Source organism: Mytilus galloprovincialis, chromosome 12 (genome assembly GCF_965363235.1).
Source record: "Mytilus galloprovincialis chromosome 12, xbMytGall1.hap1.1, whole genome shotgun sequence".
Lineage (NCBI taxonomy): Eukaryota > Metazoa > Mollusca > Bivalvia > Mytilida > Mytilidae > Mytilus > Mytilus galloprovincialis.
This window is the reverse complement of record NC_134849.1, coordinates 22,145,610-22,159,039: the sequence shown is the minus strand read 5'-3', so window position 1 is coordinate 22,159,039 and position 13,430 is coordinate 22,145,610. Positions and strand designations below refer to the sequence as shown.

Below are 13,430 nucleotides of genomic sequence, written 5' to 3'. Positions count from 1 at the left end.
AAAAAGGCTAATAGACAAAGCACATTAGCAATCACGAAATAACAAAATACTCAAATTTACCTTTCCCTAATAACAAAATGAAGTGACAAGTAAAGAGCCAATTCATATGAATAATAGAATGAGAAAAAAGACATTTAAACGAGGATACGTTCTTTGACAAACCCCTGATTCATCTAATGTCTACTCAGACATTCTTGATGTCATGTTTTACAAAGTCTGAGTAGCAAAGAATTGAGAAAAGATTAGTCATGTGTGAATGTAAAACAGAAGCAACACAATGATAAAGCGATTTATTCTAGTTGACCGAAAGGACACTTGAGCAATATCCATTGTGTTGCGTTCGCTGCCACCGGTCCATCATTGTCGATCCGTCGTCATGGGATATCAAATATATCCGTTCTTGACCAATATTAACCAAATGTATTATTCTTAGGATATACTAGTGTAGTATATGTTTCATGTTTTTGTTTCTCTGATCGTTCAGAAAATATGACTGCTATGTTATAATTGCTTTTTATGTTGAAAATTAAACAGTTAGAGAAATCTGAGGACGTAAACATGATCTAGATCACCGAAATTATCAGAAGACTCATTAATGAGTGTTTGCCCTTCAATCTCGAAACTTTCAGTATTTAAAAAAAACATCTGACCGAGTGACCCCATGGTTGTTTTTTGCTACTGTATATCATCTTCATTTTTTGTTTGTTTTCTTTATTTATCAGTCTGAGAGTTTTTTTCTCTTTGACACATTTTACATTTATCATTATGAAGATTTTACATTGCCGACCATCTGCTATGAGATTTGATCTTGTTGAAGGCCGAATAGTGACCTATAATTGTTAACTTCAATTTCATTAGATCTCTGACAAAGAGTTGTCTCATTTGCATACCGCATCTTCTTATTTTTGTTAATATGCGTTTTCAATGGATTTTTTTTCAGTAATTCACAGAGATACACATTAAAACATTTACATGAACAGCGGTATACTACTGCTGCCTTTATTTACATGGAAAACGGCAGAATTATATTTAATTCTCATATATAATATAACATAACGATAGTCGGTTGCCAAATTTAGCGTTTTGTTTATTCGAAGAACAATTTGCTTTCACTCGGGAGAAATTGATTTAATATATAAGCCCAACCCATGATGATGATTAAATTAAAATATAAAATGTATATGACTGTCATGAACTATTTCAATTGTAATGGGACAAATACGGTAATTGTGTCAACCGTGAACGCACATTTATACTCTTATCATTTATACTATTTTATTTTCACATGATACAGTTTTGTCAGATTTGTGTTTACCCTATGCTATAATATTCAGGATATTGTAATGTTCAATAATAGATGTAAAACCCTGTTTTCAACTACATATATTCTTTTCAACTAGCCCTTTAACATTATGAGGCGCACCAGAAGCATAAAAGCGCAAGATGCATATGTAACATAAATTAATGTTCATGATTTTTTTTCAGTCGGACTTAATATTAACAAAAGAATAATCTGTGAACACTATTTCATAATGAATAGTAACCATGTCTTATGCATACAGCAAAGATGTTTATTCTTACCCATGAATGTTTCGTTAATGAAAAGTTGTAAAATGTTAAACAATTACATCCAGTGTTATATAGGATCATAATCTATTTTTCTGAAAATTTTTGTCATCAAATTTGATATAAGACTTACATTTGTTGCCATAGGATGAAGAACTCAAAACAGGCAAGGGTTAGATATTAAATCACAGAACATGTTTGCAAAATGTAAAATCGGCTTGTATAATATACTACGTTGATTCACAGTTTGTTTGAGGACATACGTTGCTTTTAATCATTGTGAATTAATTTTAAAGTGTTAGTTTTGTTTTTTCATCTGTTTAGAATGGAGGGACTGCTCTTTATTATGCTGCATTGAAAAGAAACATAGATATCGTCAGGTTGCTAATTGATGGTGGTATTAATCTCAATTTACAGAACAAAGTAAGGAGTAGATGAAAGTTAGTTAACAAAAATACCAAACTCCGAGGAAAATTTAAAACGGAAAGTCATTTACCAAATTGAAAAATCTGTCAATTTTTTGACTTGGTATAGGTATTGTTTTATGTAGAAAAATTGTGGATAAAACCTGCTTTTATAGCTAGCTAATCCTCTAACTTGTATGATAGTCGCATAAAATTCCAATATCGACATCGATGTGGGAATTAAACAAACAGACATAATAAAAAAAATTGTAAGACATATAGGTACAACAGTCAATACCGTGTTATAATCACTATAAAAGAGGGACGAAAGATACCAAAGGGACAGTCAAACTCATAAATCGAAAATAAACTGACAACGACATGGCTAAAAATGAAAAAGACAAACAGACAAACAATAGTACACATTACACAACATAGAAAATTAAAGAATAAACAACACGAACCCATAACGGTCAACCAACTCGTGATGGCGTCCGTAACATTAACGAAGGGATGATTTCAACTTCACCATTTGGAACTCTTGGTTTAATAGCTTCCTTGTGAGCAGCAACCCTCTATCAAGAAAATCATGATAGGAAATGCAAGCACGGGAATATCGTATCAATCGGGAGATATATACCCCGTACGCAGGTGCTGCTGGAATGTTGCTACTTATAAAACCACTGTAAAACACACAACTACGTAATAAAGAAACACAAAAAGGCTAATAGACAAAGCACATTAGCAATCACGAAATAACAAAATACTCAAATTTACCTTTCCCTAATAACAAAATGAAGTGACAAGTAAAGAGCCAATTCATATGAATAATAGAATGAGAAAAAAGACATTTAAACGAGGATACGTTCTTTGACAAACCCCTGATTCATCTAATGTCTACTCAGACATTCTTGATGTCATGTTTTACAAAGTCTGAGTAGCAAAGAATTGAGAAAAGATTAGTCATGTGTGAATGTAAAACAGAAGCAACACAATGATAAAGCGATTTATTCTAGTTGACCGAAAGGACACTTGAGCAATATCCATTGTGTTGCGTTCGCTGCCACCGGTCCATCATTGTCGATCCGTCGTCATGGGATATCAAATATATCCGTTCTTGACCAATATTAACCAAATGTATTATTCTTAGGATATACTAGTGTAGTATATGTTTCATGTTTTTGTTTCTCTGATCGTTCAGAAAATATGACTGCTATGTTATAATTGCTTTTTATGTTGAAAATTAAACAGTTAGAGAAATCTGAGGACGTAAACATGATCTAGATCACCGAAATTATCAGAAGACTCATTAATGAGTGTTTGCCCTTCAATCTCGAAACTTTCAGTATTTAAAAAAAACATCTGACCGAGTGACCCCATGGTTGTTTTTTGCTACTGTATATCATCTTCATTTTTTGTTTGTTTTCTTTATTTATCAGTCTGAGAGTTTTTTTTCTCTTTGACACATTTTACATTTATCATTATGAAGATTTTACATTGCCGACCATCTGCTATGAGATTTGATCTTGTTGAAGGCTGAATAGTGACCTATAATTGTTAACTTCAATTTCATTAGATCTCTGACAAAGAGTTGTCTCATTTGCATACCGCATCTTCTTATTTTTGTTAATGTGCGTTTTCAATGGATTTTTTTTCAGTAATTCACAGAGATACACATTAAAACATTTACATGAACAGCGGTATACTACTGCTGCCTTTATTTACATGGAAAACGGCAGAATTATATTTAATTCTCATATATAATATAACATAACGATAGTCGGTTGCCAAATTTAGCGTTTTGTTTATTCGAAGAACAATTTGCTTTCACTCGGGAGAAATTGATTTAATATATAAGCCCAACCCATGATGATGATTAAATTAAAATATAAAATGTATATGACTGTCATGAACTATTTCAATTGTAATGGGACAAATACGGTAATTGTGTCAACCGTGAACGCACATTTATACTCTTATCATTTATACTATTTTATTTTCACATGATACAGTTTTGTCAGATTTGTGTTTACCCTATGCTATAATATTCAGGATATTGTAATGTTCAATAATAGATGTAAAACCCTGTTTTCAACTACATATATTCTTTTCAACTAGCCCTTTAACATTATGAGGCGCACCAGAAGCATAAAAGCGCAAGATGCATATGTAACATAAATTAATGTTCATGATTTTTTTTCAGTCGGACTTAATATTAACAAAAGAATAATCTGTGAACACTATTTCATAATGAATTACTGTCCACGGCAATATTGCAATATGGAATAGTGTACTGTCCATTAATTGTTGTCACCTCCTTCTGGTCACTATGCAATACTAACCATGACAACATGTCATTGTGAAATTCTATCAATATCAACATTTCAATGTGATATAATGCCGATCACACAATGTCATTATATGCAATTATAAAAATATTGTCTGTATATGGAAAAGAAATAATAAAATGCCCTTTTCTGAACACTATTCCATTGAGGGGGGAGAGCATTTCACGAAACATAGTCATGATATATTATCTTTCGTTGTGGATGATTTTTTTTATGGACCATATTATGATTTAGTTGCCAAAGACGATATTACTGCTAGTAGTCTGATGTTATTTATGTATTATTGTCATTTTGTTTATTTTCTTTGGTTACATCTTCTGACATCAGAATTGGACTTTTCTTGAACTGAATTTTAATGTGCGTATTGTTGTGCGTTTACTTTTCTGCTTGGCTAGAGGTATAGGGGAGGCTGAGCTCTCACAAACATGTTTAACCCGCCGCATTTTTGCGCCTGTCCCAAGTCAGGAGACTCTGGCCTTTGTTGGTCTTGTATTATTTAAACTTTTAGTTTCTTGTGTACAATTTGGAGTTTAGTATGGCGTTCATTATCACTGAACTAATATATATTTGTTTAGGGGCCAGCTGAAGGACGCCTCCGGGTGTGGGAATTTCTCGTTGTATTGAACACCTGTTGGTGACCTTCTGCTGTTGTCTGCTCTATGGTCGGGTTGTTGTCTCTTTGGCACATTCCCCATTTCCATTCTCAATTTTATTACTTTGAATTTTCTTTTTAAGAAATTTTGCATCGACAGTATAACTGAAATGGACTTATATAATTATTTTGAATTAGAATACAGATAACTTTAAAGTATTTGGAGCTTTACCGGCGTAAAACGTAGGTTTTACTCCGCAAATTGGGTTGATTAGCTATATAAAGTCGCAGAAAAACCAATTTTTGTGTATCAGTGCGTTTGGGCTTAAAGTAGAAATAATGTGATTATACTTGGTGATGATATATTGGTCGTCATATAAGAATTTACAAAATCGACGTTGGTTTTGCTTTGTAATACCAAGAAAAATAAACATTCAGACGATCCAACATTCCAAATTTTCATCCTTGTGTTATTTCATGAACAAAAGTATGTCTTGCTGATTATTTTGTATTAATTACAACACAATAAACAAAATATGTTATTTTAACGTATTCAACTTCCTCCTTGAAATCCAACAAAGGCCATCATTCGTAATGAAAATAAAGACAATAACAATCAAAACCAAGGAGTAAACAAAGACTCACAAAACCAAAGGACATTTACAGCAACAGTTATAAATAATAATTAAGAAACAACTCGAACACTCCACTAAAAATCGGGAGTGAAATCAGGTGCTCCGAAAGGGTAAGCATTTCCTTCACCGTATACGTCATCCGTCGTGTTATTTCTTTGTTAAGTTCGGTAATGATGAAAGGTTATAATGACTGAGGAAGAGTATCAGATGATTTCTGACACACTTTTGTCATAATGGCCAATCAGCTCATGATAGCGACCGTAAAATTTCTTGAGTGATGACCTTAATTTGATTGATTCATAGCCCTGTCTTAGGAACTTTTGAGAAAGCAGTTCAACAAAATCAACGTACTTTGATCTAGCTCTAGAGTAACGTATCAATTGAGACACATATATTCCATATTCTAGTACCGCTGGGATGCTGCTACACAGAAATGGAAAGTTGACAATGGGAAAATTAAAATCATCGCGTTTGTCAAAAATTTCGGTATTCAACATACCATCAGTAGTCATTTCCAAAAAAAGGTGCAAATATGAAGCAGATTTTTCTGTGTCGGTAGTATTTTTAATTTCAAGTTCATTTGGATATATCAAAAGTAAGGGATCACTGAATCTATTATTATTAAGAGACAGTTATCATCAATATACCGAAAGGAGAAATTTAAAGACTGGGCTTATATCTTTTCTCTTTTCTGTACAAGCCCTTGGATAAATTCTGCTTCATTGGAATACAAAAACAAATCTGCATTTAGAGCAGCGTAATTGGTACCCATTGGGATTCCAATAGTCTGCTGGCTGGAAGACCAAACCTCCAAATTCAACAAATATGTTGTCAATTAAAAAGTCCAGCATGACAGTGATATCCTCTTCGTTGTATTTTATCCTTGACTCTGTATCATTTTTCACAAAGTAAGCTGAATTCCTGACCAAAACTAGATATTTAAACCGTCTAGTGCCCTTTGTGTTAAAGAAATATAAGCTGACGAGTTCTTTCAGTCAATCTTTAAGTTTAGTATGCGGAATAGTGGTATAAAGAGTTGAAAAATCAAAGGTTTTAATGTTGGTACACTGTTTCAATGATTGAGATTGAAAATTCACCAATAACTCTTTTGCATATTTTAGAATCCACATCTGATTAACACCACTTCTTGAATATGCCGTTTCGAAATATTTCTGATATCCATCTTTGACTGCAGTGAGTATGTAAATAAGAACTTTAGAAAGGGGCTTAGAGGAACACTTGGCAAAACCACACTATACTTTTCCTTGTAAGGGTTTTTGTGAAGCTTAGGAATCCAATATAATGATAGACGATCCTGGTATTCAACTTTTGTATTAACACCAAATGAAATCATGACCAATTTGTGGTTTTCCAGGATCTCCTTCTTCGTAAGCGTACTTAGTGTGTATGTAAGATTTCCAAGTGTGTTATTTATACCCAGTTCCTTAATCACGCAGTCAATGTAGTGTTTCTTGCAAACAAAAACAATAGTGTTTGAAGAAATGAATACGTCAATTTATTATCACAATTTTTAAAGAATGCACAAAAAAGCGATATTATTTATAGTGATTTCGAAAACGCTACCTACAAATATAATTTCAAATATAAAAATGCAAGTTTTCATTATTGCGATAACATCCAGTTGCAATGTTTGCATTTATAAAAACCACGCAATAGTCCTGAATTTACAGTTTTCGGTCTTGGTGACAGAGTTTGTTATCAACGGTAATTAAATAAGTCTAATTTCTCTGTTCAGACTGGAGGCACTGCACTTCACTTTGCTGCATTGAACAAGAACACCGAAATCGTCCAATTGCTTATTGACGGTGGTTGTAATCTGAATTTACAGAACAATGTAAGTGAAACAATTGTAGGCAGAGGAATGGGCCTTCGGAAGTGCGCAATGAAAATGATTTGATTTGTGTTTCTAATCAATATGGTTTGGGCAATAGATTAGTGAGTAATTTCAACGGCTATTCAGAAATGCAAACAATAGTACTTAAAAAAGTGTGTTTTTAAATTTGTTTAAATACAGCTTGTGTAGGGTGATTGTTTACCAGCTGATAGGCTTGAAGTATTACCAGTTTCAATCGGTAATCAATGGTATGATACAGTTTTTAAATTTAAAGTATAAATGTACGACATTAGCGTCGCCTGTTAATCTTTTCGTAATACGTCTATAAAATGTTGGGATTTATCTCATCAAAATATCGAAACAATATTTGATATCAAATTCATAATGATTCGCCACAACATTTGATATCACCTACCTATAATTCACACTCAAATTGACTCTGGTATTAAGCTAATATCTTTAGTTCCTTTCTATGTATTATTAAAAAGTGTTTTTTCTTTGTGTAGATTGGCTTGACCGCACTACACAATGCTGCAACAAGCGGGGATACAGAAACCGCCCATTTGCTAATTGACAATGGTATTAATATAAATGTACAGACCAATGTAAGTAGAAGATCTATTGAATATATGTTTCACATATTATGCTGAACTTAAATCAATACTTTGTCAAATGCCAATCTCTTTTGTGTCAAACAGTGTAGTCTAGATGACAATGACAATTAAGTGTATTCTTCTTTTTCAAGTTAGATATTTTGGAGCTTGAAAGAGTGTAATCTGGTTACCTCACAATATTTTTTTCAATATTCGTTTAATGTGCCAAAAGAATAGATATTTTACAATATGTTTATGAGTATTTTGAAATATTTTCTGTTTAATCTAACGTTTATTTCTTAGTGAATATAATTTAGCGAAAACATCATTAATTAACTTAATGAATAACTACCTAATGTATTAACATGTGGAGCAATATATTCCATTCTAGAGCCCCTAATATCATGACCGACGTTGTTTGATGTGGAGCACCTAATATCATTACCAGTGTTTTCCATTATCAAGTACCATATATCACGACCGGTGGTGTCTTCTATTGAGCACCTGATATCATGACCGATTCTGTCTGCTCTTATCACCTGATAGCATGACTGGTGTTGTCCGGTTTCGAGCACCCTGTATCACGACCGGTGTTGTTTGTTGTGCAACACCTGATATCATGACCGGTGCTATCTGTTTCGAGCACCAAAAAATCATGACTGGTGCTGTCTGTTTCGAGCACCAGAAATCATGACTGGTGCTGTCAGTTCTGGAAACCTGATATCATGACCGGTGCTGTCTGTCCTTGAGCACCTGATATCACACCAATGATGTCTGTTCTGGAGCAACGATATCATGACCGGTGTTGTCTGTTCTGGAGCACCTGATATCATGACTGGTGCTGTCTTTTCTTGAGCACCTGATATCATGATTGATGCTGTCTGTTCTTGATCACCTGATATCACACCAATGCTGTTTGTTCTGGAGCAACGATATCACACCAATGCTGTTTGTTCTAGAGCAACGATATCATGACAGGTGTTGTCTGTTCTGGAGAATCTGATATCGTGACTGGTACTTTCTGTCCTTGAACACCTGATATCATGACTGATGCTGTCTGTTCGGAAACACCTGATATCATGACTTGTGCTGTCTGTTCTGAAGCACCTGATATCACACTGCTGCTGTCCTGGAAACCTGATATCATGCCCGGTGCTGTCTGTTATGGAGCACCTGATATCATGATCGGTGCTGTCTGCTCTGGAGCACATGATATCATGCCCGTTGCTGTCTCTTCGTGAGCACCTGATATCATGGCTGGTGCTGCCTGTCCTTGAGCACCTGATATCATGACCGGTGCTGACTATTCTAAAGCACCTGATATCACATCGATGCTCTCTGTACTGGAGCACCTGATATCATGACTGGTGCTGTCTGTTCTGGAGCACCTGATATCATCACTGATGCTGTATGTTCTGGATCACCTGATTAAATTCCGGTGCTGTTTGTTCTGGATCACCAGATATCATGACTGGTGCTGTCTGTTCTGGATCACTTGATATCATGACCGGTGGTGTCTGTTCTGTAGCACCTGATGTCATGACCGGTGTTGTCTGTTATGGAGCACCTTATATCATGACTGGTGCTGTGTGTCCTTGAGCACCTGATATCATGACCGGTGCTGTCTGTTCTGGAGCACCTGATATCATGACTGGTGCTGTTCTTGCTAGTATTTATCAAAGGTGCCAGGGTTATAATATAGTACGCCTGACGCGCGTGTCGTCTACATAAGACTTATCAGTAACGCTCATATAAGAAAAATTTTATAAAGCCAAACAAGTATAAAGTTGAAGAGCATTGAGGATTCAAAATTCTAAAAAGATGTGCCAAAAACAGCTAAGGTTATCTATGCCTGGGATAAGAAAATCCTTAGTTTTAAAAAAAATTCAAAGTTTTGTATAAAGGAAATTTATTAAAACGACCACATCACCTGATATCATGACCGGTGTTGGTTATTCTGCAGCACCTGATATCACACCGGTGCTGTCTGTTCTGGAGCACCGATATCATAACTGGTACTGTCTGTTCTGGAGCACCTGATATCACACCGGTGCTGTCTGTTCTGGAGCAACGATATCATGACCGGTGCTGTCTGTCCCTGCGCACCTTATATCATGACTTATGCTGTCTATTGTGAAGCACCTGATATCACACTGGTGCTGTCTGTTCTGGAAACCTGATAGCATGCCCGGTGCTGTCTGTTCTGGAGCACCTGATATCATGACCGGTGCTGTCTGTTCTGGAGCACCTGATATCATGACTGGTGCTGTCTGTCCTTGAGCACCTGATATAACACCGGTGCTGTCTTTTCTAAAGCACCTGATATCACATCGGTGCTGTCTGTTCTTGAGCACCTAATATCATGACCGGTATCAACGATATCATGACCGGTGCTGTCTGTTCTGAATTACATGATATCATAACCGGTGCTGTGCGTCCTTGAGCACCTGATATCACACCGATGCTTTCTGTGTTGAAGCACCTGATATCACACCGGTGCTGTCTTTTATGGAGCACCTGATATCATGACCGGTGCTGTATGTTCTGGATCACCTGATTTCATGACCGGTGCTGTCTGTTCTTGATCACCTGATATCATGACCGGTGCTGTCTGTTCTGGAGCACCTGATATCATGACTGGTGCTGTCCTTGCTAGTAGTTATCAAAGGTGCCAGGATTATAATTTCGTCTACATAAGACTCATCAGTTACGCTCATATAAAAAATATTTATAAAGCCAAACAAGTACAAAGTTGAAGAACATTGAGGATCCAAAATTCTAAAAAGTTGTGCCAAAAACGGCTAAGGTTATCTATGCCTGGGATAGGAAAATCATAAACTTTCGAAAAATCCAAAGTTTTGTATACAGGAAATTTATAAAAACGACCACATCACCTGATATCATGACCGGTGTTGTCTGTTCTGGAGCACTTGATTTCACACCGTTGCTGTCTATTCTGGAGCACCGATATAATGACTGGTACTGTCTGTTCTGGAATACCTGATATCATGACCGGTGCTGTCTGTTCTGGATCACCTGATATCACTCCGGTGCTGTCTGTTCTGGAGCAACGATATCTTGACTGGTACTGTCTGTTCTGGAGAACCTGAAATCATGACCGGTGCTGTCCGTTCTGGAGCACCATATACTATCACCAGTGCTATCTGTACTTTAGTACCTAATATCACAGACGGTGTTCACGAACAGACATCGTTGCTGTCTGTTCTGGAGTACCGATGTCATGACTGGTACTGTCTGTTCTAGAGAACCTGATATCATGACCGGTGCTGTCTGTTCTCGATCACCTGATATCATACCGGTGCTGTCTGTTCTGTAGCAACGATATCATGACTGGTACTGTCTGTTCTGGATCACCTAATATCATGACCGCTGCTATCCGTTATGGATCACCTGATATCATGACTGATGCTATCCGTTCTGGATCACTTAATATCATGAATGGTTTTGTCCGTTCTGGATCACCTAATATCATGACCGGTGCTATCCGTTCTGGATCACCAAATATCATGACCGATGCTATCCATTCTGGATCACCTGATATCATGAATGGTGCTGTCCATTCTGGATCACCTAATATCATGAGCGATGATTTACGTTCTGTTGACCTGAGAAATTGGTTGTTGATTGTGTTCGTAATGCTCTCTTTATTTTGAGATAGGGAGTCGTATTTTTATACCGCGAAACCTCTCACGTGTATGTCAATTTACACTCATGGTGTATTGTTCTGCTCATTTTGAAACGGGTAGCTGGCTGACTTATCTTCCTTATTACATCAAGGTGCATTTACAAAGGCTTTTACTTATTATTTTTTAAATAATTTGATATCAGCTAACAGACCAAATATACGTTTTAATGCGATACTATACATTAACTTGATTTCATGAAAATCTTTGAATAACTTTACGTTGATACCTTCTATATGTGTTTTGTATTCAGCATGGTAACACTGCACTTCATTTTGCTGTATGGAATGGGAAAACAAAAGTCGTTTATTTGTTAATTGACAGTGGTGTTGATATCCATTTACAGAACAGGGTATGTGGTAGAAAAAGATCACATTAAAATAATAATAAATTGTTTAATAAGAGTCGGCAAATGTTGTGAAACTGTATCAAAAATCCTTACGTATTGAGTAATGTTATGATACCTGTATTGGACGTAAATTACATCAGATCTCTGCATTGATAATGGGGTGATTAAAAAAACTGCATGGATATGTTTGTAGCATAATTAAAGTATCGTGTACCCTCTTGTTGTTTCAATGTTACACATATTTAAATGTTCTTTCCTTTTCACTCTTTTCTTTGATAATTTTGTGCGAAATAAATAGAAGATTGTTGAAAGCAGTGATAGGAATCATATCCATAAAACCAGTATATAAATACATAGTCTGGTTCAAATAAGTACTTCTTGAGGAATTGTTAAGGTTGTTTTGGTCGTTTTGTTAACAATAAGCTAAACCATATTATGGACAAAAAAGAGGCGTATCTCTGTTTAAAATTTATTAACAACAATCTCTGTATTAAAGTCTAAAGATTTTTTATTACAAAATCTTACCTTTATTTGTTACAATATTCCTTTTGTCTATCACATGCACTGAAACAATAAACAGTATTGCTTTCAAAAACGTTACCTTTTTAAAACATAGCACGTCCATTTCAATCTATTACTTTGATGTTTGGCTATTTTGATTTTGTAATATAAAGATTTACAGAAGGGGCCATATCCTTAAGGCGTGGCTCTTTACTTGTACGTCTCGCTATTGTGTTGTTATGTGCCAATCTAATTAAAAACCGATCTCTCATCGCTCCCGTTTTCTGATATGTCGCGTGGGAGATCTAACGAAACCGGCTTTGAGGTCACATGTGAGTGAACTTAAAGTAATGAATTTATAATGATATGCAAATGAGTTGACGACCTATTGATAAGCCAATCAAAAAAGTTAATGAATGATTTTGACTGACGATTTCGTCGTAAATAAAATGAGTTACATCCCTCTTTACCTTACGTTAAACTTCCAAGATCGTGGAAGACTCAATTTCATTGGTCGAAAAAGACACACCTACGAGGTCACTCACATGTGACCTCATAGCGGGTTTCGTTAGATCTCCCACGCGACATATCAGAAACAGGAGCGATGAGAGATCGGTTTTTAATTAGATTGGTTATGTGCATGCTGTGGTCATTCTTTTATATTTTTTGTGTCATTTTAACATGTGTTTGGTGTGTATGCCAGTTTGCTTTTCTTTGCTGAAATGTCTGTTTGTTGTTATAGTGTTGAAATTAAAACAAAATGCTGACTGTTGTACCCCTTTTTGACAAGTTTATCTATCATGTTATAAAAGTTATAGAAAGAATTAAAGATGACTATCTGAATTTAAAATTTCTTATTTTCCTACTTATTAAATTCTTTAAT

The 13,430-nt window shown here is 35.4% G+C and overlaps 1 protein-coding gene across 1 annotated transcript in view; it reads left to right on the top strand.

Moving 5' to 3' along the window:
- Positions 1 to 1,896: 1,896 nt before the first annotated feature.
- The window catches only part of LOC143054170 (uncharacterized), a 32,224-nt gene continuing 20,690 nt past the window's right edge, over positions 1,897 to 13,430 (top strand). The window contains exons 1-4 of the mRNA XM_076227090.1: positions 1,897 to 1,989; positions 7,302 to 7,400; positions 7,907 to 8,005; positions 11,951 to 12,049. The gene's annotated coding sequence lies outside the window, so the exon portion shown is untranslated. The remainder of the gene's footprint in view (positions 1,990 to 7,301; positions 7,401 to 7,906; positions 8,006 to 11,950; positions 12,050 to 13,430) is intronic.